A 27,043-nucleotide genomic window follows, 5' to 3' on the forward strand; every position below is an offset into this window, starting at 1 on the left:
AAGATTGCAGGCCACCTGTTTTCAGTCCCCCTGTTATACAATGAACTGTTTAAAGCATCGCACTTGCTCCATCAGACGGCATTGGACATCACAGAACCAGAATTTCAGTGCAAAAGAGCGCCTGTCATGTACTGGTAACCTCTGACAGTGTGCAGTCCCTTGAGTCCCTTGGCCTGAGTTTTGGCCACACCCCCCCCCCCTTTTCCTTTGCTCCAACGGAAGTGCAGTGCACCGGAGGATCCAAGATTGGAAAAAGGCACTACATTCTGGTGCCCATGAAAGAGCAGCCTGAGCATTCTTTGACACTGAGTAATGAGTGTTGGAGCCTGAGAATGTAGACCCGGATCTGCATAAGATGAACAATAGTTACTTACCTGTAATCTGTGGTTCTCCAGTATTGGTGTCTTTCATAGATTCACATGCCTGAATCATTCCCCGTCGTCGGAGTAGGAGTCCCACGGTATATAAAAAAGCAGTAATAAGCCATTTGTACATAGCAAATAACAGTTACAATAAACCAGGAAGTGAAGTAGCCTCAGCTACCAATGAAAAAACTTCCACATTAGTGACCATCCAAGTCATTATGTTGGACCAAACTGCAGCCAATCAGGCCACAGCTCCCACCTAGGTATTCTCCCCAGAGACCCAGGCTGTCAGATTTTTGTAGCACTGGAGTGTACCAGAGTATATACAGCTATATCATAACAGTCTGGGTGAGACTCTGAGGGGAGGTGGGTGGGTGCATGTGAATCTATGAAAGACACCAATACTGGAGAACCACAGATTACAGGTAAGTAACTATTGTTCTTCTCCAGTATTTGGGGTGTCTTTCATAGATTCACATGCCTGAATCCGAGTAGTTAGCAGTAATACAATATCTCGCTCTTATACGCCAAAACATAGTTATCATGCATAAACAGAAAGCAATGCAACATCATAAGAAAGCGAAAAGAGTGGAAAGGAGGTGGGAGAGAACACCAGAGGCTCACCTTACTGAAATAGATTTCGCAGGACTGCTCTCCCCACCGAGGCATCGGTGTCGCTTGAAGAATCCAGACAGTAATGCCTCGTGAATGTGTGCCTGCTGGACCATGTTGCTGCTCTGCAAATATGCGGGAGAGGCACACCAGCAAATAACGCAGTTGAAGAGGAGACTGCTCTTGTAGAATGGGCTCTAGGTAAGGTCTGTAAGGGTTTACCTGCTTGTTGATGGCATAACCCTATCGTGGATGAGACCCACCTGGCGATAGTCTGTTTTGAAACAGCACACCCTTGTCTTGGTCTGCCATATGCCACAAATAGCTGATCCGTCTTCCTGATGGCAGCTGTTCTTGAAAGATAAAATTTAAGGCATCTCTTAATGTCTAATGTGTGTAAAGTCCGCTCAGCTGGTGACTGCGGATTGGGAAAAAATGTCTTAAGTATCACAGGCTCATTGAGATGAAAATCCGATGGTACTTTGGGCATGTACTTCGGGTTGGTGCGTAGTATCACAGAGTCAGGTGTGAATTGCAAGAATGGTGGTTTAATGGTGAATGCTTGCATGTCACTCACTCGTCTGGCTGATGTTAGTGCCAGCAGCAATGCAACCTTCCAAGTGATGAACTTGAGATCGACCTTATGAATAGGCTCAAAGGGATGGCGAAGAAGCTGTGCTAGGACTATATTTAAATGCCAAGATGGAGGTGGCCGGCGTACAGGTGGAAACATACGAAATAAGCCTTTAAAGAATTGTTGTATTATCCTTGAGGAGTATAGAGAAGTCTTACCGTCCTGACGGTATCGTGATATGGCGGCCAAGAACACTTTAAGTGTTGAGTGCGCCAAACCTGATTTAGCGAGCTGCAAAAAGAAGGGTAATATCGCTTCTGGCTTCGCAGTCATTGGATGCAAATTCATAGTTTGGCACCAAACACAGAAACGTTTCCACTTTAGTTTGTAAGTTTTGTTTGTGGAAGGCGCCCTAGCATTGGCCAGGACTTCCTGACAGTCTTGTGGAATGTTCAAGTGCGCAAACTCGTGGTGTTGAGGAGCCAAGCCGATAATTTCAGAGATTGAGGGTCTGGATGAAACACCTTGCCTTCTTGGATTGTTAGAAGGTGTGGAATTCTGGGCAGTTGGATTGGCTCGCATTCTGATAGAAGGAGAAGCTGCGTGAACCAATATTGTCGTGGCCACCGTGGAGCAATCAGGATAATTCGACACGGTTGCTTTCTCATTTTCTTGATGACTTTGGGTATGAGTGGAATTGGCGGGAAGGCGTAGGCAAAGATCCGGTCCCAATTGAGTGAGAGAGCGTCCCCGCAAGAGTCCCTGTGGGGAATCCAGCTCGCAAAGTGAGTACATTTCTTGTTCTGAGAAGTTGCAAACAGGTCCAGATCGGGGAGACCCCATCTCTGGAAGATCCGATCCAGCGCCGGCTGATGCAGTTCCCATTCGTGAGTGCTGTTCTTGGATCTGCTCAGCGAATCTGCCAATACATTGGCTACTCCCGGAACATGCACCGCTGACAAGTTGATGTCGTGATCCAGAGCCCAAGTCCAGATCTCTTGAGCCTGTTGAGACAACCGGGCTGATCTTGTGCCCCCCTGCTTGTTCAGGTAATGCATGCTCGTTGTGTTGTCTGTTCGAATCAACACTGTGGAGCCTTGTAGGATTGCCAGAAAGGATTTTAGGGCGAGGAAAATGGCTCGTAACTCCAGCAGATTGATGTGCCATTTCTTCTGTTGAGCGTCCCATTTGCCGCTGATCGTCATCCCTTGAAGGTGAGCGCCCCAACCTTCTAGGGAGGCATCCGTGGTCAAGATGAATCTTGGGACCTCTGCGAGGAAGGCACAGCCGATTTGTAGGTTGCGTGCCTGACTCCACCACAGGATTGTGTCCTTCATTCGAGGCGTCAGTGTAATGAGATCCTCGAAGGACCCCGATACCTGCACCCATTGGTGACTGAGTTCCTCTTGTAATGGTCTCATCCTCAGACGACAGTTTGGAGTGAGAGGGATGCACGAAGAGATCATCCCTAGGAAAGATTTGAATCTCCGGACAGAAACGTACTCTTTTCTGAGGAGTGTGGTTGCCATCGTTCTGATCTTTTGCTGCCTTTCGTTTGAAATGAAGACCTGGGCGAGCTTGGAATCCAGTGTTGCTCCTAAGAAGGACTTTCTTTGAGATGGAATTAGATCTGACTTCTCGAAGTTCACTGAAAACCCCAGGCTTTGAAAGAGGCAAAGGCATTTTTGGACATGGTCGTTTGCTGTGGCGTAGGAATTGGCCTTGATAAGGCAATCGTCCAGATAAGGGTATATTTGAATTCCCTGCAATCGTAGGTGCGCCGCTACGGGTGCTAGCATTTTCGTGAATACTCTCGGGGCTGAACGTAGCCCAAAGGGAAGCACCTTGAATTGGAAATCCCTGCCAGCCACTCTGAACCTTAGGAACTTCCTGTGTCTGGGGAAGATAGGGACGTGGAAGTAGGCATCCTGAAGGTCGAGTGTTGCCAAGTGGTCCCCTTCTGCCAAAAACTGTAGGATCTCCTGGAGTGTTAACATTCTGAACGTTAATTTTTTGATGAATTTGTTCAGGGCACGCAAATCGAGGATTGGGCGCCATTCCCCTGATTTTTTGCGTATCAAGAAAAAACGAGAGTAGAAACCTGTCCCTCTCTGGTGTCGAGGTACTCTTTCGATTGCCCCTTTTCGAATCATGGAATTGATTTGGATGAAGAGTTCCTTGAGATGTGCTGGGGGCGGCCCTTTTGGAGGAGAATTTGGAGGGGTTTTTACAAATTCTAAAATGTGTCCCTTGGATACCACATCCAGCACCCATTTGTCTGTAGTAATCTTGGACCATTTTGAGTAATGTTGGGATATTCTTCCTCCAATTTGTTTTTGGCGGGGACACTTTGGCGGCAGGAAGTGAACTTCACTTCTTGTTGGTGTTATCTCTTCCACGATATGTTGGTTTTCCTCGGGGCTGTGTGTAAGAGTTACGTCTTTGGCCATAAGGCTGTTGCTTGTATGGCTGGTACCTCTGTGTGTTTTGAGAAGTGGTGTAGTTACGCTGTTGGTAATATCCTCCCCTATTGGAGAAATTTCCCCTTCCTCTTGCGCCATGAAAGGAAGATTTACGAAACTGCAGAGTGCCCAAAGATCGTGCAGTTTCAGTATCCTTTTTGATGGCCTGCAAAGCTTCATCCACGTGCGATCCGAATAGGAACTCGCCATCATAAGGCATATTTAAGACCTTGGACTGTACTTCATGTCTAAAAGATGTAGATTTCAACCATCCCTCTCTCCGAAGGACTGCGGCTCCTGCCAATTGTCTGAAGCCTGTAGCTGCTACATCCACTGCGGCGTCAATGATCTCTGACGATGCACACTCCCCCTCTTGTAGAATTTTGATCGCCTCAGACCGGTCCGGTTCAGGCAGTTTCTTAATATAAGGCGAAATGTCAGACCACATTTGCCTATCGTATCGGCCAAGAATCGCCATAGAATTAGCAACCCTGACTGTGGTTGCTGCAATCGTGGAGACTTTTTTGCCAATGGTATCGAGTCGTCTTCCGTCTCTATCTGTAGGCGTGGAGATTTGAGATGATGGGTTTTTCGCCCTTTTTTGAGCTGCTTGTGCAATGACTGAGTCTGTCTTGGCCTGTCCAATCAGGCAAGCCGGTGAAGAAGCAGGCGCTCTGTATTTTTTATCCACTCGTGGCAAAACTGGAGGTAAAGAGTTTGGAGTGGCCATGATCTTCAGACCTTCTTTCCAAATAAACTCTATGATCGGTATCGACCAGCTCTGTCTTTGGGAGAGATTCTTGAAATCATACAGGAAACAATCATCCTGTTTTGTCTCCATGGTAATGAGAAATCGTTTGGTAGCGTTATCCATAATTCTATGGAAATTTGCAATATCCACCGGTGGTGATTCAGCCTTCGGCTGTTCATCTGGAGCAGGGGAGTCAGCCTGATAATCTTCATACTCCGACGAATCAGAGTCATCCAATTCTCCTTCTTCATGAGCCTCCTCTTCAGAGTTGTCGTCCACCGGTTGAGTAGATGGTACCGGCATGGATGGGGCATGTACCGATTCTTCCCTGTTAGGAGGGACTGAATGCGGAGTACCTCTAGGCGGGGGGGAAGTGATGTGTGATTCGCCCGATTCCGAGGGCGGAAATCGTTGATAATAATCATCCAACATGGACATCAAATTTCTAAATAATTCCATGGGCATTTGTGTCCCTGACGGGGGTGCAGGATCCAACCCTGTGTGTTGCGTCACCTGCTCCTCTTCCTCTTGTTCCTTAACGTGTATGAGCAAGTCAGATGGACTTGTAGCCGCCGGAAACAAGTCTCCACCAGAGTCCTCGTCGGAATCCAAAAGCCTGTCTGGCATCGTGAGTGGTGACATACATGCAGACTGTGATGGGCGTTGTAAAATCGCCGCAGTGGTGGCTGGAGAAGGCAACGATATGGTGCTGCTCTTTGCAGACCATACTTGAAGATCTGTGCAAGTTGACAGTTTTGGCGTCATTGGATTCTCTTGGGCCACCGAGAAGTCCTGTGGCATTGACTTTGCTGTAAGGGACGAACTCGCCGTCGTCGACGACTGTGGCTGGAGAGGTCTCGTCGACGATCCATTTTTCGATGTCGACGACGTCGTCGTCGACGGAACAACTTTCGTCGTCGACGGGACAATTTTCTTCGTCGACGGGGCCGTCGACGGGGCCGTCGACGGCGTTATCTTCTTCGTCGACGAGGCCGTCGTCGACGACGACTTCGTCGACGGGGCCGTCGACGGTGTCTTCTTCGTCGACGGTTGGATCGTCGACGGAGTCTTCCTCGTCGACGATGAGTCCGTCGACGGGTGCTTCGGCGACGGTGAAGCCGTCGACGGCAAGGCTTTCTTCGTCGACGGTAGTGTCGTCGTCGACGGGATGGGATTTTTCGACGCTGAGGAGGGCTTTGTCGACGGAGGCTCGTCGACGGTAGGTGAAATTTTCTTCGTCGACGAGATGGGACGAACTTGAACATGCACATAAGTAGGTGAGGACACCGAGGACACCACCAAAGAGGGTTTTGGTGAGGAGTAGGTCACAGTAGAAGTCACTGTAGTGGCAGTCTGACAGGAAACCGGCAGAGAAGGTGCTGCCTTGGTTGTAGGCCTCTGAGGTGACAATAAAGGCACAGTCTTTTTAATGACAGGCTGTTTGACAGATTTTTGACAGGCTTTCTTCACTTTAGAAGTGGAAGGTTCCTCAGCAGCGTGCTGGGCCTGTTTCGCCACCTTAGCCTTAGGGGTAGTAACTGTACCCTCAGCTATTCTCTTCCTAGATCCCATAGAAGACATAGAGGCCAAACTTCCTACCTCAGAGAGTGGCAAGTCCTTGTCCTTATTCCGTTGTATCCATAGTAGGAGGCGACCCTCTCTGTCCCTGAGGGTTTTAGTTGGAAAAGTGCGACAAATCTTGCATTCCTTAGCCTGATGGTCTGGATACAAGCAGTAAATGCAGAGAGAATGAGGGTCTTCCTTGAAGAGCCTTGCCTTGCCACAAGAGTCACAAGCCCTGAACAGGGACTTAGATGTGGACATGTTGGAAAGAAGAAACTTTCAAAATTTCAAAGTAGTAGAAGAAAACTGAGCAGAGCTCAGAGAGACTCCCTATCACACGACGTGCGGTAAAAAATCTGACAGCCTGGGTCTCTGGGGAGAATACCTAGGTGGGAGCTGTGGCCTGATTGGCTGCAGTTTGGTCCAACATAATGACTTGGATGGTCACTAATGTGGAAGTTTTTTCATTGGTAGCTGAGGCTACTTCACTTCCTGGTTTATTGTAACTGTTATTTGCTATGTACAAATGGCTTATTACTGCTTTTTTATATACCGTGGGACTCCTACTCCGACGACGGGGAATGACTCAGGCATGTGAATCTATGAAAGACACCCCAAATACTGGAGAAGATCTGTGCCCTTGATCAATGAAGAGCACACTATCTGTAGTGTTTGCCGCAGAGGAGAGATACTGGTGCACTGCCTTGAGACATTGAGACTTTCGAATGAGCTATGAGTGTTGGCCAGGAGGGCACTCCAACGGATACTGAGAAGCACCATTTACATGAAAGGCCCGAATGAAGAGGCCCATGCGGAAGAAAACAACAAAAGAAGATTTTGATGGACAATAGAAGCCTGCCAGAGAGGCTTTTGAACGGACTCTGAGCATAGTTGGTTTCACAAGTGGTTTCTGTGTGATTGCCTAAAATGGGTTTGAGGAGACTGATCATTATTGTTTTACTGGCATTGTTTTAAAGTAGTATTCTGTTTAGTAAAAGCAGAATAAAGTCCATTCCCTGTGGAAGAGTATCGCTTTTCACCTCAGGGCATTGATGAGGATCACCACTGTTTCACCTGAACATATCATAAGTTACTGAAATGCATAGGAGCCATAGAGCCATAAAAATGTTACTAGATCATTTTAGGATTTGCTTTCTGCTTAGGGTTGTGAAAAACGAAACATTTTGTTTGTAATAGTGGTCATTACTTTCTCCTGTTGTCTATATGTTCTTAAAAACGTGTTTTCTAGTGTTTTTAAGCATGATGTTGTCTCTGATGGGTGGGATTGTTTTCACTACCCAATTGACTTCTGCACCCACCTCCCAACCTATGTCTTTTCCTACTACTACTTCTTTGCATTCTTTTCATATCTTACCTGAACACGAGCAGATTAGAAGGTCGGAATTTGTGAATAATTCCTTTGTACAGCTTCTGCATCAACACCAGTTAGTAATGAACACCACAAATTGTTGGGTGTGTGGTTTTATGCCACATACTACAGATAGAGGTATTCCCTATTTGGTTCTGTCATTTAGTTACAATGGGTCTGTATGGGCATATCAGACGATGTTTATTTATGCCAACGAAGTCTATCCCTTGCCTTCCATGAAAGATAATTCGAGTAATAATGCCTTAGTGAAGGGAATAACGGATAATATTGACATCGATTCAGATACAGACTGAGTGATTGCCTATGTAAGGGCAAAAGGAGGGTCTGAGGTTCTGTGAATTCTGAACCCGTGGGTTCCATTTTGTGTATGGCAGCCATTTTGTGGTTGCCCTTACATAGGCCATGATTGTGGCTGAAACAAGTCTTTTAAGGACATGTCGACCTTAGCTTGAGTTTGTGCTGACTCCTGTTTGTCCTGAGTGAACTGACCCTGTTGCCTGAAGCTGACCTTGTTAAACCAGTTCCTGCCCTTTAGCTGATCAAGATTGAGGATCAAAGTACAGGACATTGTAGAGTTTGGTATGCACACACACACCCCTTATCTGTTTTCTGTTCCTTCTTTTATGGTCTGTTTATAATATGGGTTGTGGTCCTTTTATTATGGGTTTGTCCGGCTTGTGTAAGAAGGAATGTTAGGTATGTTGCATGCTTGCAAAAGCTAGGACTGCCCCTTACTTGTATGCTGAAGTTTGTAACCCTGAGAGCATATAAAAGGCCTCTGTTCTCTGTATTCCTCAGACTACCTCATGCAGTTGCTACGGCTTCTGTGTGACGTGGCCTCACTTATTAAATTTAATAAAGATGTCTTTTCATATTTTCAGCTTCTGTGCCAAGTTCTTTTTATTAGTAAGTATTCCCTGAGAATGAAGATTTCAGTTCTTCACACTGCAACTGCAACTGTAGTGCAGCGCCCTCCGAGATCCAGAAGCGATCGGACAGGTTGCCCTGATGCTGTGCCCACTGGAACTTCAGGTCCCACTGCAGAGCCCGCATATGCCATCTGGTATGTGTCACCAGCAGGATACAGGAGGCCATCAGGCCCAGAAGCCAGAGGGTCAGCCTGACAGAAACCCAGGATAGAGGCTGAAAGAGAGGAATCATAGACTGAATATCCCGGACTCGCTGCTCGGGAGGATAGACCTGAAACAGCGTCGAAGCCAGAACCGCTCCGATAAAGGGGAGCTTCTGAGAGGGACTTAGGTGCGACTTTGGCACATTGATGGAGAACCCAAGCAAATGCAAAAGATCGGCCGTAATCTGGAGGTGGGTGATGACTGCCTGGGGCGAGCCCGTCTTCAGCAGCCAGTCGTCGAAGTAGGGGAAGACTGACACCCCTGACCTGCGCAGATGAGCAGCGACCACCGCCATCACTTTCGTGAACACCCGAGGGGCACTGGTAAGGCCAAAGGGGAGCACGGCAAACTGAAAATGCTCCTAGCCTACCCTGAACCGCAGGTAGCGCCGGTGGGCCGGCAGGACAGGGATGTGAAAATATGCGTCCTGCAAGTCCAACGCCACCATCCAGTCTCCAGGGTCCAGGGCAGCCAGGACCTGAGCCAGAGTCGGCATTTGAGCGTCTCCTTCCGGAGGAAGCAACTGACGTCCCAGAAGTCCAAGCAGGCCCCCCTTGTCCTTCTTGGGGACCAGAAAGTAATGAGAATAACAACCACTCCCTACTTCCTGAACCGGAACGTGCTCAATGGCCCCCTTGGCCAAGAAGCCGAGACTTCCTGACGAAGAAGAGTTAAAAGATCCCCTGACATGTGGTGGCACCGTGGTGGCATGGCCGGAGGGGGGGACAGAAAGGGGAGTGCGTAACCTTGGCTTATTATTTGCAGCACCCACTTGTCTGATGTAATGGCACGCCAGTGGTGGAGGTGGTGGCGGATCCTGCCACCCATCGGCGTGGAGTGTTCCCTGAAGCTCAGATTAGGAAGGCTTAGAGGCGGAAGCAGCGGGGGTGGAAGTGGACTGACCCGCGGGGTCACCGGGCGCCGGTCGATGGTGCCTGGTGACGTTCTTATCCATCGTTGCCCCCGGGGCCGGCCGCAACCAAGTGCCCAAGAGGACTTCGGTGAGAACCTCATTGAAAGGGAGCAGCTGCTCTGACGAGCACCTTTGTAAGGAGGTTGGTATTAAGGGCCACCGTGGGGAGGTCGAGATGGAGTGCCTCCGCAGCACCATGGTATAGGAAGCGCCCTCCTCCATAGTAGGCAGAGGAGAGGTAAACCCCGGGTCAGAAGACACATCAAGCTCGCCCGCATCTTGGTGGTCGTCCACCCAATCCTGCTCGGAGTCACATTGCCGGGCAAGGGGGTCCTCGGAGCCGTCCCAATCCTCGTCCGGCTCCGAACACACTCAAGCCTCAAGCATCGGACGAGACAGGGATGGCTGACCCGCTAAAAGTGCCGACGGAAGAAGAAAGGCACAGTGGTGTAAAAGAACAAAAGGCCTGCACTGGCATGCACAGCCAGCAGCAGACAACACCACGGAACGGTGCACCCAGGACAAGCCAGACACCAGCCGAACGTAGAGGCCAGGAAAGGCCAAGAAGGCCCAGGACACGCCCCAAGGGAAGGGCCAGCACACATGGGCCTACGAATGAAGTGGAACCAGGCAGAGCTACAAAGCAAGGCCGCAGACAGCAGGCCAGACCAGGCCAGTGACACAGCGATCCAGGAGAAGGACGGACCGGGGTGTAACGCAAGCCACTCCAAAACCAACAGCAAGAGGACCGCACCTGCGACATACTATGAACGAGAGCATACGCCAGAGGGACGACTACACCTCCCCAACACATGATAGAGCTATATATTAGCTACCAACACCACATAGGGCATGTCACGTCCCAAGAGCATGGGAACCCTCTTAGGGAAAGTTTCTGCAGCAGAGGTCAAACAGAAAAAACCTGCAGAGGAACCGCAGACGGCTTGCCAATCAACCAACAAGAATACACAGAAGGCCTACTCTCAGGGCCAACACGGCTTATCAACCGCCAAAACCGCAAATCAAAAAAGGGCTGGACCAGCAGCCAACAGCACCAAAGTCCCAACAAAAGGACCAGAAGGCACACCAACCACACAGAACACACAACTGGGGCTACCCGCTACAAGGCCCCATAAAACAACGGGAGAACAACTCCCAAAACCCAGACCGACTTACAGGTCACTGAGGGGGAGAGGAGGAGGAGTAGGACGACGAACCCCCGCAAGAAACCTCTGAATGGTAGAATCCGTAGGGGCGTGGAGCAAAAGAGTGCCATCAAAGAGAAGGTCTACCAGCCATTCCCTAACGTTCTCCAGGAACACACTATCCGTAGCAAGGCATGTCGACGAAGGGCCTCTGAAGAAGCCATGGTACGACCAAGCACCTCCTAAATGTCCAGTGCGGAGCAAAGAGTAAATGCCGCTAGCTCCCGGCCGTCCAATACATGGTGCCGCAGATCAACACAGGCACCCTCCTGAGAAGCGGCAGACAAAAGGGACTCCGCCGATTCCCACAAGCAAGAAGTGGCCCTAGCCAATACACAAAGAGTGTTAAGGGCCCGCAAAGCCGTACTGGTGGAGGCAAAGATATTGCGCACCCAGGAATCCAACCATCGGGCCTACCGTGACGGGGGAGACAACACCGATGGCAGGGAGGGAAAGGTCGTCTATAAAAGAGGGCCCCTGGCAGAGGGGTGGAGGGAAAGACAGACAGGATCATGCAGCACAGTACAGTGGCGCTGCAGAAGTTGTTGGGGCACCAGGTCCCCCGTGGCGGGCCCTCCCCAAGCCCCCAAAAGAGAAGTGTGGAGCGAGGCCTCGAAGAGAAGAAGCAGCTCCAGACCACCAGAACCCTGATGGAGGACCTCCAGAAAATAATCCGCGGGGAAACGGGCAGCTGGATTGTCCATGCGCAAGATTCCCACAGCCATGGAAACAGCCCGAGGGAAGGCAGCACCCGCCTCTGTAGGGCCGCACGGTGTGGAAAGCAGTTCCTCTGTGGGCGACGGCTGCAGCTAAGGCAGCCGTCTCCCAGTCCAACTGGAGGAAGGAAGAGTCAAGTCCCGAAAGGGGGAAGGGAAACCAAGGAATGGGGAACCTGAGGTCCCTATGGCGAAGACAGCGGCCGCGGCAACAGCGAAGAGCCGTCCTTAGACGACACCGGGGAAAAAGCCACGACGCGGCGACCCGTCTCCGGAGAAGATGAAACCAACAACTGCCGAACCTCTGGAGAAGAGGAGGCGTCCGAAGACGAATCAACGACCCGACGCCGGCCCAAAGCCGTAGAGTCCGCGACCGGCGACTGGGCAACGTCCGCCGGCGCCGAAGGAGACGCCGGAACGACCTCCGCCACAACGCGCGGCGCAGGAGACCGAGGCTGGGTCAGAACCGGGGTGGCTAAAGAACGGCGCCGAAAAGGCGTCAACCCGACCACCGACAAGGCAGCCACCTGCGTTGAGGGACGAGGGGGGCACGGGGACACGCCCCGACCCCTAGCTGGCCCCTGCGGCGCCGCCAGTGCCAGCAGGTGACGGCACCTGAGCGGCTTCACCTCGGCCTCGGACAAGGCCGCCGCCTCCCCAGAGGACCGAGGGGGACTAGAGAACATGCCCCAAGCCCAGCAACCTCCTGCGACACCACTGGGGTTTGCAGCGAGGCAGAGGCACCGTGGACCGAAGGTGGAAACCCCAAAGGGCCAAACCCCAATGACACCACATCCTCTGAACCTGGAGCCGAACCTGTCAACGCTGGAGTCGCCGGCGATGCCACAGAAGTCACCGCAAGCGGCAAGGGATCCACAGACATCCCAAGAAGCGGAGGAGAAGAAGGAAGCCAACGAGGACTGCAAGGCCGCAGCATAGGCCTCCATCTGGGCTCTAGTCGCCCCGTGCCGGGAAACAGTGGATAGGGTGGTGACGCGCAGTACCGCACCACCCGCGGAGGAGCCACACCCCCAACAGGCCAGGGTCCGGCCCTCGGGGACAAACTGTGACACTTACCAACAGGGGAGCGATGCACTTGTGACCTGGGGAAGGACGATGTCGGAGACGGAAGCGGCGGTTCTTGATGCCGTCCGCGGGGGATGGACGCAGTGACAACGCCAACCTGGACATCCATGCTGAAAGGAGTTTTATTCGGCGCTCCCGCCAGGGCTTCGGTTTAATTTGCTGACACGCTTCACAGTCTGTGGAGTCGTGGTGCTCTACCAAACACCACATGCAGATGGGGTGTGGATCCGTCACCGACAACTGGCGCGCGCAAGACGAGCACGTCTTGAAGCCCGGAGGCATCCGCACACTGTTCCCAAGAAAAACGTTCAAAAGCGGAGAAAAAGGAGGCCTAAATAGGCCAGGAACGCGATCCGGGTCCGAGTTGCACGCGGAAAAGAAGAAAACTGATGTCAGCGTACTGGTGTTGGGCTTATGTGACCTCGCTGACGTCACACCCACGGAGGACGTCGGGGCAGAGTCGTGTGGTACCGCCCCACCCCCGGCACGCAGAGATGCTGGGCAAGAAAGTTTTCTGGGTCTAGTCTAATGCCTGCGGATAATTCTACGTTAAGGAATCTGCGGCTAGTAGTCTCTATCAGATTTACACATTTGCAGAAAAATACAGCTTTTGTCAGAGTGGGAGGCCAGCACCACAACCAGGGCTCAAGTCAGAGGTACATGCATGTGGACGGCATCCACCCACTCTTTTCACAAGGTGGATGCCGTCCACCCTGCCAGGAAGTTGAGATCCACTCTAAAATATGCTGTACTCGGTGTATGTTTGAGACACCGGGATTCATTCACCAGCGCCTGCTCGTTATCTGCTTTCCTTCCCAGCAGCAACTTGCAGACAGGGAGGGGGTTTGTTATTTGAGACTCCAGCTGGGCCATAACAAAGGCTGAACTTAAGGGGCGATTTGGCCTTCTTTGTCCGAGTATCCAGAATGGGGGCTGCCTGTAGCCTCACACCTAGATGTAAATGCAGAGGAAGGGAAACAAAAGCAGCAGCTTGTTAACACTTCAAAGGCGCATAAGAGAGGCACGATTGTGACTTTGTTAGAACCCCCTTATCTAATAGATATCCATGCACTTTAAGAATGTCAGATGTGTTACTCTGTCCCAGTGCAAAATAACAATTTAAATACTAGTATTGTTTATTTGTTTTACAGCGCTATTCATCCCAATGTAGGGTGCCAGATAACTTTACAGCAAACAAACATTTTATATTGTCAATAAATCACACAAGTTTGTAAATCATTGTACAGGATGTGTTACATATGACAGTGAGGGTTACTGGGTGTAGGAGGCACATATCATCCTTCATATCTCACTGTGCTATACTAAAAGGATTACAATACAACTGCATTTAACAAAAGGATCTCTGTGCTAAAAGTAGTAACCTACTTACCAACTTACATAAAATAAAATCTGCCATCTACATGTTACATGATGTGCTTTGCAGGAGGCATATTAACCCTGTATGCTACTTTAAGTCAAAACTAGGACTAGACAAAAACAGATCTTTCCATCAAATGTGTTAACCACCAGGCAGCTAAAGCAAGCACATCTACATGGAAAAGTGCTGCACATGGAATATTACGCCAGATGGGGTAGGCTGGCAGCAGATTTAGTTTGTCAATCCTTGGGTAAAGGAACCTGTCATGCGCCGTGATGTCACTTCCTGTGATGTCACTCCCTGCACTGCCACCCACCGTGATGTTACTTCCTGTGATACTACCTAACTTGGAGAGTCCCCCACTATTTTTTAGGACTTGTGCCCTGACCACAATTTATGCCTACTACAGTAATCTGTGAGATTACATATAACAACATTCATGTCTATAGCCTGTTATTGAACGTGATAACAAGCAACTGTTAAAGGCTTACTGCCTTTAACAAATGTTTTACACAATAAGCTAGGCCAACTGCCTTTGACCTTTGCCGTACCAGTTCATAATAAGCAGGCCAGACTTATGGCAGCAGACATAATTTCTCCCAGTACACCAAACAGGTTTATAGCTTGTCACCATGACCAACTCAGGCCTACAGTTTTAAGCCTAAACCTTTCCACAAGGTAATCATCAGACACACAGTCATAAAATTAGCAAGGAACACAAAATTACAGTTGGCCAAGCAAAATACTGTCTTTCCTAAAACAGCCTAACAAGGATTCTCATACAGCAAGCCTTCTATATCTATGGTTTGTCACTTGTGGTAACCAATTGAAAAACTATTGATTACTATGGTAATGAAATTCCATATAACATAATAACCTTAGGAAGTTTTTAATACAGAGTAATTAAAATCAATACTTAAATGCCTGTTCACCTTAATTGGAGCAGGTGAAGACTGATTTGTATATGGCTGGGTCAAACCTGAGGTGGCATGGTCTAGAAAATAAGGATGGACTGGGAATTTGCCCTGAGTAATTACCAGTGGTTGAGATTAATCCAAGCATTCCATCCATCACTTTTCTGTAGACAGAGCATAGAGTAAAATAAAGATGAAAACGAAGATAAAAGCTCGTGCAGTTACAAAAGATAAAAATGCCAGATTTCCAAATAGAGATCTAAATTAGATTTGCGTGATGGTGCCAAACGAACACTAATGTCGGGGTGTGGGCTTCTGTACATTTTGTATTGGATTTTTTTTCTCTGACATATCAAAATGTACTGTTAACAACATTCCCCTGGACAACGAAACAGTGTTTTGAATCAGGCGCAATGATGGAAAGTTCTAGCTGATTCTCTGGGACTGCCTTATGCCGGTCACTGACTTCTCCCTGGGCTTCCATGAGACACATGATGTGAAACTTGTATCAGTTGCGTGTGTTTTTCTTTTTTACAAAAATGAAAACAAAGTTTTAAAAAAATGACACACCGTACTCTCTTATCACAAATTTCATATATCCTGGGAAACCTTGAAAACACTGCATTAGAGACAGGGCTGTCACTACAATGTACATTCTCTGCAAGAAGGCACTGTCTTCACACAAAAATGCTTTAAATGAGATTGCATGGCACCTGGTTGACTTAGCGCACCTCGCCTCTCTCAGAGTACTGGTTGCTATACTATGCACTGACAAGGGTTTCACAGAGCCTTCCAGTTTAAGGAAGACATTGTGTCTGACGTGCAGCAAAGGTGCGAAGTGGCTGTCTCGGCTAGCGTGACACGTGCCAGGCCCCCGCACTGAACTAATACCACAGCTCTGTTGCTGCTCTGAGGGAGAGTGAAGAGGTCTGCTGAGGGAATACAGTGTTTCACTGTTCTTCAGCATGACTAGGAGGGCACAAATAATAGATGGTACTCTTCATGAGAGCAACACTGATGTACTTTTATTTAACAATAATGTTAAACACAACAAAATACATGTTTATTGAGAAAACAACACTTGTAATGGTGCTGTTCCATGTGATGGTTTGGGTACCTCCATAAAAACATTAGTAAAGACAGCTCTCTGCCCTCCTAGGGAAAAGTGAGAACAACGCCTTTACCAACCCATTTGGCAAGATACTCCAACACAAGCTCCACTATTGCTGCACACTCTCCTTCTGTCAGAGCAGGAAGGTTTCTTAAAGGCAGCGGTTTAATCCCAAGGTATGTTTAAGGGTAAAACTCGTATGTGTTATATTTTAGAGGAACCCTTGCTTTACGGTATCTCACAAAGCAATGGGAATGTAGCTTCACAAGCACACAGTTTTACTGATCTGTTGAAAGCCTACTTGTCAGTGACAATGGCACACATAATTGTTCTGCAGATGTGATCTACTCAATCACGGACTATTAAACTACGGATTGAGACATCCATACTGGGTAAATATGGTTGTCTTGACATCCCCATACAATTTCTCCCAATAAAGCTCGTGACTGCTCTCCTCCCATTAGTACTGCTGTCAGAAAAAAACACCATAAATTATCTAGTTACCTACCACACTTTTACAGCATTACAACGTCATGACAGGGTGCCCCTGAAGGATCAAACTCAAACAGTGTCATATCGTTATGCCTGACCTCTGTTCAGTGACAGGGCAGGCAAGTAGGAAGGGGCGGGGGAAACAGGAAACAGGAACAGGAACTGGGTAAGCCAAGTTAGTTGAAAGCTGGTAGCAGGGCAATAAAGAAGTACTACCCTGAAGCTCCGACTCCAGTGTCTTTGTACAAAGGGGCAGGCGACAGGCAGCTGGATCAATAAACAAAAGGATCACAGCTGTGTGGAGGGCAAGCACTTTTTTGTGGAAGCACACAACTTCTGCCCAATCAAAACACGTTGACCTGGCTCTGAGTATGTGGGCTAAGCCCCTCTATAGTGATGCTGACATAATTGTCTGGTGGCACCTGCGCTGTCAAGCTAGACCATGAAAAAGAGTGCTCCAAGGCATTAGAGGAAGAATACCACTTATCCAATCAGAACAGCACAAGACCAAATTGCTCCTGGGTGGGACAAATACAAGAATAGGGTGGAAATCAATCAAACCAAGAGCAGACACCAGAGACAGACTACAAAGCCAGCCAATAAAGAGTGCAGTACAACATGTGCAGGAAACAATAAGTCTGCCAACTGTAGCCAAGACCTAATAACAAATACAAGCATTGGCAAATCCAATAGATCTCACCCATACAAGATGTATTGGATTTGGCAATGTGGTTTTGCCATGTTGAGCACCAGTGTGGCTGCTTTTCAACATGGCTAAAAGTTAGTGATGTGGAGTGTCCTCGAGAGGAGTGGGAGGAATAGAATGTCATAGACTGGCTTTGTTGAAGTCGAGTGTCCTAGAGTGGGGTAGAGGGAGTAAAATGTCATATAGTTGAGTAGAAGAGAGTAGAGTTCAGTGGTTCAATGGCAGCAAGTGTCGTAGAGTGCAGTGTCATAGCATGGTATCACATAGAGTGGAGTGGGGTGGAATAGGATGGACTGGGATGGAGTGGATTGAAGCAGTGGGGTGGATTGGATTGGAGTAGATTGCGGTAGATTGGATTGGGGTAGTGGGTTGGATCGAGTAGAGCGGATTGAAGTGGGTGGACTGGATTGGGTGGTTTGGATTAGAGTGGGTGGATTGAAATGGGATGAGGTGGACTGGATTGGGGTGGGGTAGGTTGGATTAGAGTAGGGTGATTTGGAGTGGGGTGAACTAGAGTCGAGTGGAGTGGGTTGGATTGGATTGGAGTGAGGTGTGCTAGATGGATTGGATTGATTTTATTTATTTATTTATTTAAGGATTTCTAAAGCGCGTAGTCACCCAAAGGGTATCCCAGCGCTGAACCTTTTACTCACCAGGGGGAGGTAGTCGGGAGTGGAGAAAATGGCTCAGGGAAAGAGTGGAGAAAATGGCTCAGGGAAAGAGTAGGGTTTTGAGGGACTTCCTGAACCGTAGAAGGTTTGGTTCTGTTCTGAGGCTCAGGGGGAGTGTGTTCCATTTTTTACCCGTATTGACCGAAAAACGACGGCCACCGATCCGGGCCTTCTTCACCTTGGGGATCGTGATGAAGTTCCCATGTTCGGAACGGAGCACTCTCGTGGGTCTGTAAGGTGTGATCCAATTACCAAGGATAGGGGGGCCAGCATTGTGCAGTACCTTGTGGGCCAGACAGAGGGCCTTGAAAGTTACTCTTTCCCTAATAGGGAGCCAATGCAGCGTCCTCAGTGCGGGCTTGGCAGATGTTCTGGCCGGGGTGTTCGTTAGGAGTCGGGCTGCGGCATTTTGGGCTTTTTGAAGAGTTTGGAACGTGGATTCTGGGGATCCTATGTAAATGGCGTTACAGTAATCCAGCCTGGATAAAATTAGGCCTTGGATCAGCAGGAGACGCGATTGGAAAGGCAGTAGGGGAAGTACCTTCCTGCAGGATCTCAGTAGTCCGTAGCAAATGCCGGCAGTCTTTCTTGCCTGTGTCCTAAAGGTGAGGTCAGTCTCTAGCCATACTCCGAGACTCTTGACCTCAGTCTTGGGGGTGGGGGGTTCACCCATGCAGGCGGGCCAGATATTAGGGGGGAGGTTCGTGGTGTTATGCCCTAGGAGCAGGATCTCTGTTTTGGAGCCGTTTAGTTTCAAGGCAGAGTCACTCATCCACTGATGAACATTGGCTAGGCAGTCGTGGAGATTGGAGGGCTCTAGCTTGGGGTGGGAGAGCGTTACCACCAGCTGTGTGTCGTCGGCGTAGCTAATTATAGAGATTCCAAAGGGTGACACCAGTTCCTCCAGTGGGGCCATATACACGTTGAACAGCGTGGGGCTCAGGGATGAGCCCTGAGGCACGCCACACTGGAGGGGAATGGAGGGGGAGCGGCTTTCACCTTCCCATACTTGGAAGGAGCGTCGGGAGAGAAAGGACGAGAGCCATTTTAGCGCCCTGTCTTTCACCCCGATATTATCGAGACGATGGATTAGGACCTGGTGACTGACCGTGTCAAAGGCCGCACTCAGGTCCAGGAGGACCACTGCCACTGATCCTCCTGTGTCGATAATTTCCCTGGTCTTTTCTACTGCTGCTAGGAGGGCGGTGTCTGTACCCTGACCTGGTCTAAAGCCCGTCTGGGAGTCATTGAGGAGATGGTTCGACTCCAGGAAATGTGACAGTTTTTTATTTGCTAATTTTTCCGCCACCTTGCCTATCCAGGGGAGGAGTGAGATGGGTCTATAGTTGGATAGGTCTGCAGGGTCTAGGGAAGGTTTTTTGAGAAGCCCTTTGACGACGGCCTCTTTCCAGTTTGAAGGGACTTCTCCTAGTGCCAGCGATATGTTAATGAGGGCCGTCAATTGAGGGACTATGGTCTGAGGGATGGTTTTGACGAACCGTACGGGAACTGGGTCACTGGGGGCTCCGCTCTTAGTTGAAATGAGTGTGGCCATCACTTCCTCTTCTGTGACTGGGCCGAGCGCCGCTAGATGTGGTTTATTGAGTGGCGACGATGACTCCTTGGATCCCATTATGATGTCAGGATTAGCGGCAGGAAGGGAGGTGATGATTTTTGTAATTTTTTCGTCAAAAAAGGTGGCCAGATTGACGCATTTTTCCTCCGCTGCTTTGGGGTCCATGGGTTTCTGTGGGGGATCAGGGACATGGAGGAGCTCTTTAAGGATGGAGAAGGTCTCCTTGGCTGAACAAGAGGAACTTTTTATTTTTTCCTCGTAAAAGGCACTTTTTGCAACGTGAAGGGCTCGTTTGTATGCTTTCATGATTGAGTGGGGTAGACTGAGCTGGGGTGGGGTGGATTGGATTTGGGGTAGAGTGGGAGTCGTCTGGAATAGAGTGGGGTTGAATGGACTGCAGTGGAGTGGGCTGGATTGGAGTTACAACACAAAAAGATAATGGACGGAATGTTGAACATTGTCAAACATTCACCCCAGTCACGGATCTAGGTTTAACCCATCGTTATTTTGCTCACCACGCCACCCCAGTTCAGACATAGCCAAATGCAAATCACTCTTGACCCTGTGCCTCATGGGAACAGTCCGGACCGAACTGCCAGGCCATGTCTTCCCTGGACTGGAATCAAGCATCCTAGGACCGGTTTTGGGCTTTCAGCCCTCATCAGCCAGGATAGGATGACTCCAGTGGCGTAAGGAGGATGGGACCCATGTCTGGGCATACCCTCCCCACTTAGAGTGAAAATGCAACACAAAAAGATGATGGACGGAATGTTGAACATTGTCAAAAATTCACCCCCCGGTCACAGATCTTGGTTTAATCCTTCGTTATTTTGCTCACCACGCCACCCCAGTTCAGACATAGCCATATGCAAATCACTCTTGACCCTGTGCCTCATGGGAACAGTCCAGACCGAACTGCCAGGCCATGTCTTCCCTGGACTGGAATCAAGCATCCTAGGACCTGTTTCGGGCTTTCAGCCCTCATCAGCCAGGATAGCTTGACTCCAGTGGCGTAGTGAGCACTGGACCCACGTCTGGGCATACCCTTCCCACTTAGGGTAAAAATGCAACACAAAAAGATGATGGACGGAATGTTTAACATTGTCAAACATTCACCCCAGTCACAGATCTGGGTTTAATCCATCCTTATTTTGCTCACCACGCCACACCAGGTCAGACATTGCCACACGCAAATCAGTCTTGATCCTGTGCCTCATGGGAACAGTCCAGACTGAACTGCCAGGCCATGTCTTCCCTGGAATCAAGCATCCTAGGACCGGTTTCGGACTTTCAGCCCTTCATCAGCCAGGATAGCTTGACTCAAGTGGCGTAGTGAGCACGGGACCCACATCTGGGCATACCCTTACCACTTAGAGTGAAAATGCAACACAAAAAGATGATGGACGGAATGTTGAACATTGTCAACATTCACCCCCAGTCACAGATCTTGGTTTAATCCATCATTATTTTGCTCACCACGCCACCCCAGTTCAGACATAGCCACATGCAAATCAGTCTTGACCCTGAGCCTCATGGGAACACTCCAGACTGAACTGCCAGGCCATGTCTTCCCTGCAATCAAGCATCCTAGGACCGGTTTCGGGCTTTCAGCCCTTCATCAGCCAGGATAGCTTGATTTGAGTGGTGTAGTGAGCACGGGACCCACGTCTGGGCATACCCTTCCCACTTAGGGTGAAAATGCAACACAAAAAGATGATGGATGGAATGTTGAACATTATCAAACATTCACCCCCAGTCACAGATCTGGGTTTAATCCATCGTTATTTTGCTCACCAAGTTAGGTAGACTGGATGGGGTGGATTGAACTGGAGTGGGGGGAACTAAAGTCAGATGGGGTGGGCTGGAAAGTGGTGGGGTGGGGTGAGTTGGATTGGGGTGGATTGGAATGTGGTGGATTGGACTGGAGTGGGATGGGGTGAAATGGAGTGGGTTGGATTGGAGTAGGGTGGAATGGAGTGGGAGGGTGAATTGGATTAGTGAGGGGTGGGGAGGGGAGGGTGGATTGGAGAGGAGGACATTGGATTGCAGTGGGATGGATTTGATCGGAGTGAGGTGGATTGGATGGAGGTGTATTGTATTAGGGTGGTGGGTCTGGATTGGGCTGGGGAGGGTTGGGGTGGATTGGATTAGGGTGGGGTGGATTGGGATGGGGTGGGGTGCAAATGGGTAGATTAGATTTGGCTAGATTGTGGTAGACCGGATTGGAGTGGGTGGATTGGAGTGGGGGGAGGTGAGGTGAAGAGGATTGGATTGGATTGTTTTGGATTGCAGAGGGGCAGATTGTTTTGGATTGGAGTGTGGCAGATTGGAATGGGGCACATTGTTTTTTGATTGGAATGGGCTAATTGGAGTGTGACGGATTGTTTTGGATGGGAGTGAGGCAGATTGTTTTGGATTGAGGTGGGGCAGATTGTTTTCGGTTGCAGTGGGGCAGAATTGTGTGGGGCTGATTGGAGTTGGGCAGGTTATTTTTGGACTAGAGTGGGGTGTATTGGATTGGGGTAGGGTGGATTGGGGAGGGAATAGGGTGGATTGGGGTGAGGTGGATTGGAGAGGGGTAGATTGGATTGGACTGGACAGGGGTGGGTTGTATTGGTGTAGGGTGGATTGGATTGGGCTGGGTGAATTGTGGTGGATTGGAGTGGGGTGAATTGGGATGGAGTGGGTGAATTGGGATGAGGAGGGTTACAATGGAGTAGAGCGAACTGGAGTGGGGGGACTGGAGAGGGGCAGATTGGAGTGGCTCATACTGTTTTGGATGAGAGTAGGGCAGACTGGATTGGGGTTGATTGTTTTGACAGTAAAATTGGTCTCCCACCCTCGCAGCTCCACCATTAAGTAAGGCCTCCTCCAAGCCCCTGCACTTTTGAGTGTTGGTGTTCGAGGCCCTCCTCCACCCGCAGGTTTACCTGCGCCTCATGCCTGGTGGCCAGGGGACCTCTGTCTCCTTTCTCTCGCTCCGCTTTCCTCTCTGTATTCACTAGTTTTTACCCTAACTTTAATCTCTTTTCTACACTCTTCTGCTTTTCTGCGCTAATCTGCTTTTCTTCTTGATTCCACTTCTATTTCCCTTTATTCCTCCTTTCCCTTTCCCGCCTGTTTTCCCCGCCGCTGCTGCCCCCGTGGCCCCTCCCCCCTAGCACGACCAGCGCAACCGGCCCAATCCAGCTCCCCTCCAGTCTCCCAGCTGTCCAGCCCTTCCCGACCCCTACTTAATGGCGGCCTCACCCAGCTCGCCGCTGGGGTGCCAAACACGCCACAGAAATCTGGGACCTCCTCGACAGTACCACCCCGGATGTAGCATTCCTCACCGAAACCTGGACCAACACCACCTCGGGACCGGACATCGCCATCGCCATTCCCCAAAGATACATGATTTTCAGGAAAGACAGCCCCACCCGCACGGGAGGAGGAATCGCCATTGTCCACAAATCCACCCTCCGCCTGAGCACACTCCCCGACGAGCCCACAGACCTGATGGAACACCTGCACTTCAAGATACAGGCCAGCCCTACCACCACCCTTCGGGGAACCATCATCTACTGACCCCGTGGACCCCGCGGACCTTTCACCGATTCTATCACGGACATCATCTCTCCGCATGCCATCGCATCCACCAACTACACCCTGCTGGGAGACCTCAACTTTCACCTCGACAACCAACTAGGCCCCAACACTGCATCCCTCCTAGACAACCTCCACGACATTGGACTTCACCAGATCATGACTGAACCCACACACTCAGTGGGACACACCCTCGACCCCCTCTTCACAACAGGAAACTCCATCACTTTCAGCCACACCACCGAACTACCGTGGACAGACCATCGATGCATCTACTTCCCCTTCACCCACCATCCACAGACACCAGCACCGGCTCCCACAAAGAAACTGGACCAAAATCACGGATGACCAGCTCATCTCCTCACTCAGCAACTCCACCCAACCACTGCGGAAGACGACGCCCCCAACACCGCTGCCTGAACTCTACACAAATGGATCACTGACAGCGTCAACACCATAGCCCCCCACAAGAAGAAGAACAACACACACGCCAAGAAGGCCAGATGGTTTATGGTCGAACTCCGAGAGTCCAGGCGCACCTGCTGCAGCCTCGAGAAGACCTGGAGGAACTACAAATCCATAGAAGCCCGCAACAACTTCAAAGCTGCCACCACCACCCACTTCCAGCTCATCAGAAACACGAGGAAAGCTGCAATTGAAGACAGAAGTTTCACACACGCACACAACAGAAAATAACTCTTCGACATCATCAAGGAGTTCGCCCAACCTGCAAGCAGAGTCGATTAACATTCCCCCTTACAAGACCTCTGCAACAAACTCAGCACCTTCTACCACCGCAAAATCAAGAACATCTATGACAATTTCGACAAAGACAACCAACACACGGAACCTCCAGCAACCACACCCGATGCCTCGAAGCCAACGATGACAGCTGGACAACCCTCACCACCGAAGAAAGACTGAAGACGATGAAGTCAATCCACTCTGGGGCCCCCACGGACCACTGCCCAACCACATCTTCAACAGAGGAGCCAAGACCATCACACCCATGCTTCGCCACACCAAAAACGGCTCCCTGGTGAACGCCTCCTTCCCCGACGACTGGAAACACGCAGAGATCAACCCCCTCCTAAAGAAGCCCTCGGCGGACCCCACCGACCTCAAAAACTACAGACCCATCTCCCTGCTCCTGTTCCTAGCGAAAGTCATCGAGAAAGCCATCAACAGCCAACTCGCTGGTTTCATCGAAGAACACAACATCCTCGACCCGTCACAATCCGGCTTCAGAAACAACCACAGCACTGAAACGGCCCTCCTTGCCGCAACAGACAACATCCACTCCCTACTGGACAAAGGAGAAACAGTAGCCCTTATCCTCCTCGACGTCTCAGCAGCCTTCGACACAGTATCCCAACGCACCCTAACATGCAGACTCCATGAAGCAGATATCCGGGACAAGGCCCTCGACTGGATCTACTCCTTACTCTCTAGCAGAACGCAGTGGGTCAGACTCCCCCAGTTCCTCTCGGACCCTACACCAACCACCTGCGGAGTCCCCCAGGGGTCCTCCCTCAGTCCAACGCGCTTCAACGTCAACATGGCTCCCCTCTCCCCCATTGTCAGAACCTACGGACTCAACATTGTTTCAACGCAACCAAACACAACTTCCAAGAAGGCATGGAAGCTGTCGCCAAATGGATGAAAAGCAGCTGCTCACAACCCAACACCAACAAAACAAAAGTACTCATGATGGGCCCACACCCTGACGCCTGGAATGACACCTGGTAGCCCACCGCCCTCGGAAGCCCACCTGCCCCCACGGACCACGTACGCAACCTTGAAATCATCCTAGACTCTGAGCTCAAAATGGACCACCAAATCAACTCCGTCACATCCTCCTGCTTCCACATCCTCCGCCTCCTATGTAAGACCTTCATATGGATCCCCCTCGAGCACAGAAAAATGGTCACCCACGCCCTCATCACCAGCCGACTCGACTACGGCAACGCACTCTACGCCGTAATACACAAAAACCTCACCCGCAAGCTACAAAACATCCAGAATGCCGCCACAAGGCTGGTCCTCAACTTACCACGACACTGCCACATCTCCCAACACGTGCGCACACTCCACTGGCTCCCCATTGAGGCAAGAATCACCTTCAAGATCCTCACCCACGCACACAAAGCCCTCCACAACACCGGGCCAGTATACCTCAACAGCCGAATCAACTTCCATGCACCCCAAAGAACCCTACGATCAGCCCAGCTCGCCTATGCCGTAGTTCCTCGCTCCAGAAAGACCAGATCAGGAGGCCGCTCCTTCTCCTTCCTCGTGGCCAGTGCATGGAAGACCCCACCGCTCCACCTCAGGCAGCCAACATCACTCCCCATCTTCACGAGAAACCTCAAAACCTGGCTCTTCAACAGACCAACTCCTGGATGGACTGGAACCTGCACCCCCGCCCCCCTAGTTTCTTGAAACCCTTACGGTTAAGTAGTCGTGCTAAACAAACCCATGATTGTTGATTATTGGAGTTGGATGGATTGGAGTGGGGCCGATTGGTTTGGCAGATTGGAGTTGACAGATTGTTTTGGATTGGACTCGGGCGGACTGTTTTGGGTTGGAGTAGAGCAGATTGGAGTGGGGCAGATTGGAGTGGGACGGACTGGAGTGGGCAGATTATTTTGGATTGGAGTGGGGCAGATTGGAGTGAGGGGATTAGAATGGGGCAGATTGGAGTGGGGCAGATTGTTTTGGATTGGATTGGGGCAGTTTGGAGAGGCCTAATTAGAGTGGGGCAGATTGTTTTGGACTGAGTGGGGCAGGTTGTTTTGAATTGGAGTGGGGCAGATTGCAGAGAAGCAGGCTGTTTTCGATTGGAGTGGGGCAGAATTAGATTGGAGTGAGCAGATTGTTTGTGATTGGAGTGGGGTAGATTGTTTTGGAGTGGGGTGTGGAAGATTGTTTTTGGAGTGGGACAAATTGGAGTGCAGAAGATTGGAGTGAGGCAGTATGTTTTCGCCGAGTGCAGCAGATTGTTTTGGAGTGGGGTGAATTGGAATGGGGCAGATAGGAGTGAGGTGGTTTGGAGGATAGGAGTGTGGTGGATTGGAGTGGGGCGGACTGGAGTGCAGTGGATGGGGTTGTAGTGCACCATTATGTATTGAAGCATAATTTGAGAAATTACACATCTGAAAGGCACAATGTCGCTTTGCAATAAAAAAATCTTCATCTTTTAAGAACATCCCACACAAGCAAAAAACAAAAGATAACATTAGTGCAAAGTAAGAAAAAAAAGGCTTGGCAAAATAAAAGAAAGTTAACTATAGAAAAAAAATCATTTCAATCTTGTTTGTCCTGCTGAGCACGTTCTTACCAGTCATATGCCTTCTGTTTGCAGGGCACGAAAAGTTACACAGAAAAAAATAGTACCTCAATCAAATTATGTTAGGCCTGCCTTGATGAATCACAAGATTTTTAAGAAGAGTGAAGCTCTCGCCAACAAATGGCAAGCAACGGGCGGGCTCTAAGCCCTTTGTTGTTCACAACAGTCTCTCACAAGTGTGACACATGCACTAGTGCATGCTCAACCCTAAAAATGAGGTGCCAAGTGGGGCAGCATGATAGGCCTATGGCACAGGCCCAGCTCTGAACTCTTTTATGTGAACTCTTTTTCCCTACCTCGGTCAGTTCAATCACACAAAATAAGCCTGCTGCATCACAAGTAGGGTGTGAGCATTTTACATAGTTCGGCCAGTCCATTGTCATTCACAGAATGACAAATGGCCAGCACTATGCTGCGATGGGGATTCTTTGGGTCATGGAGTAATGGAACAGAAAATAACAAACACAAAACAGAAAAGCAAACAGGAGAAA

The sequence above is a fragment of the Lissotriton helveticus genome, chromosome 1_1 (genome assembly GCF_964261635.1).
Source record: "Lissotriton helveticus chromosome 1_1, aLisHel1.1, whole genome shotgun sequence".
Taxonomy (NCBI): domain Eukaryota; kingdom Metazoa; phylum Chordata; class Amphibia; order Caudata; family Salamandridae; genus Lissotriton; species Lissotriton helveticus.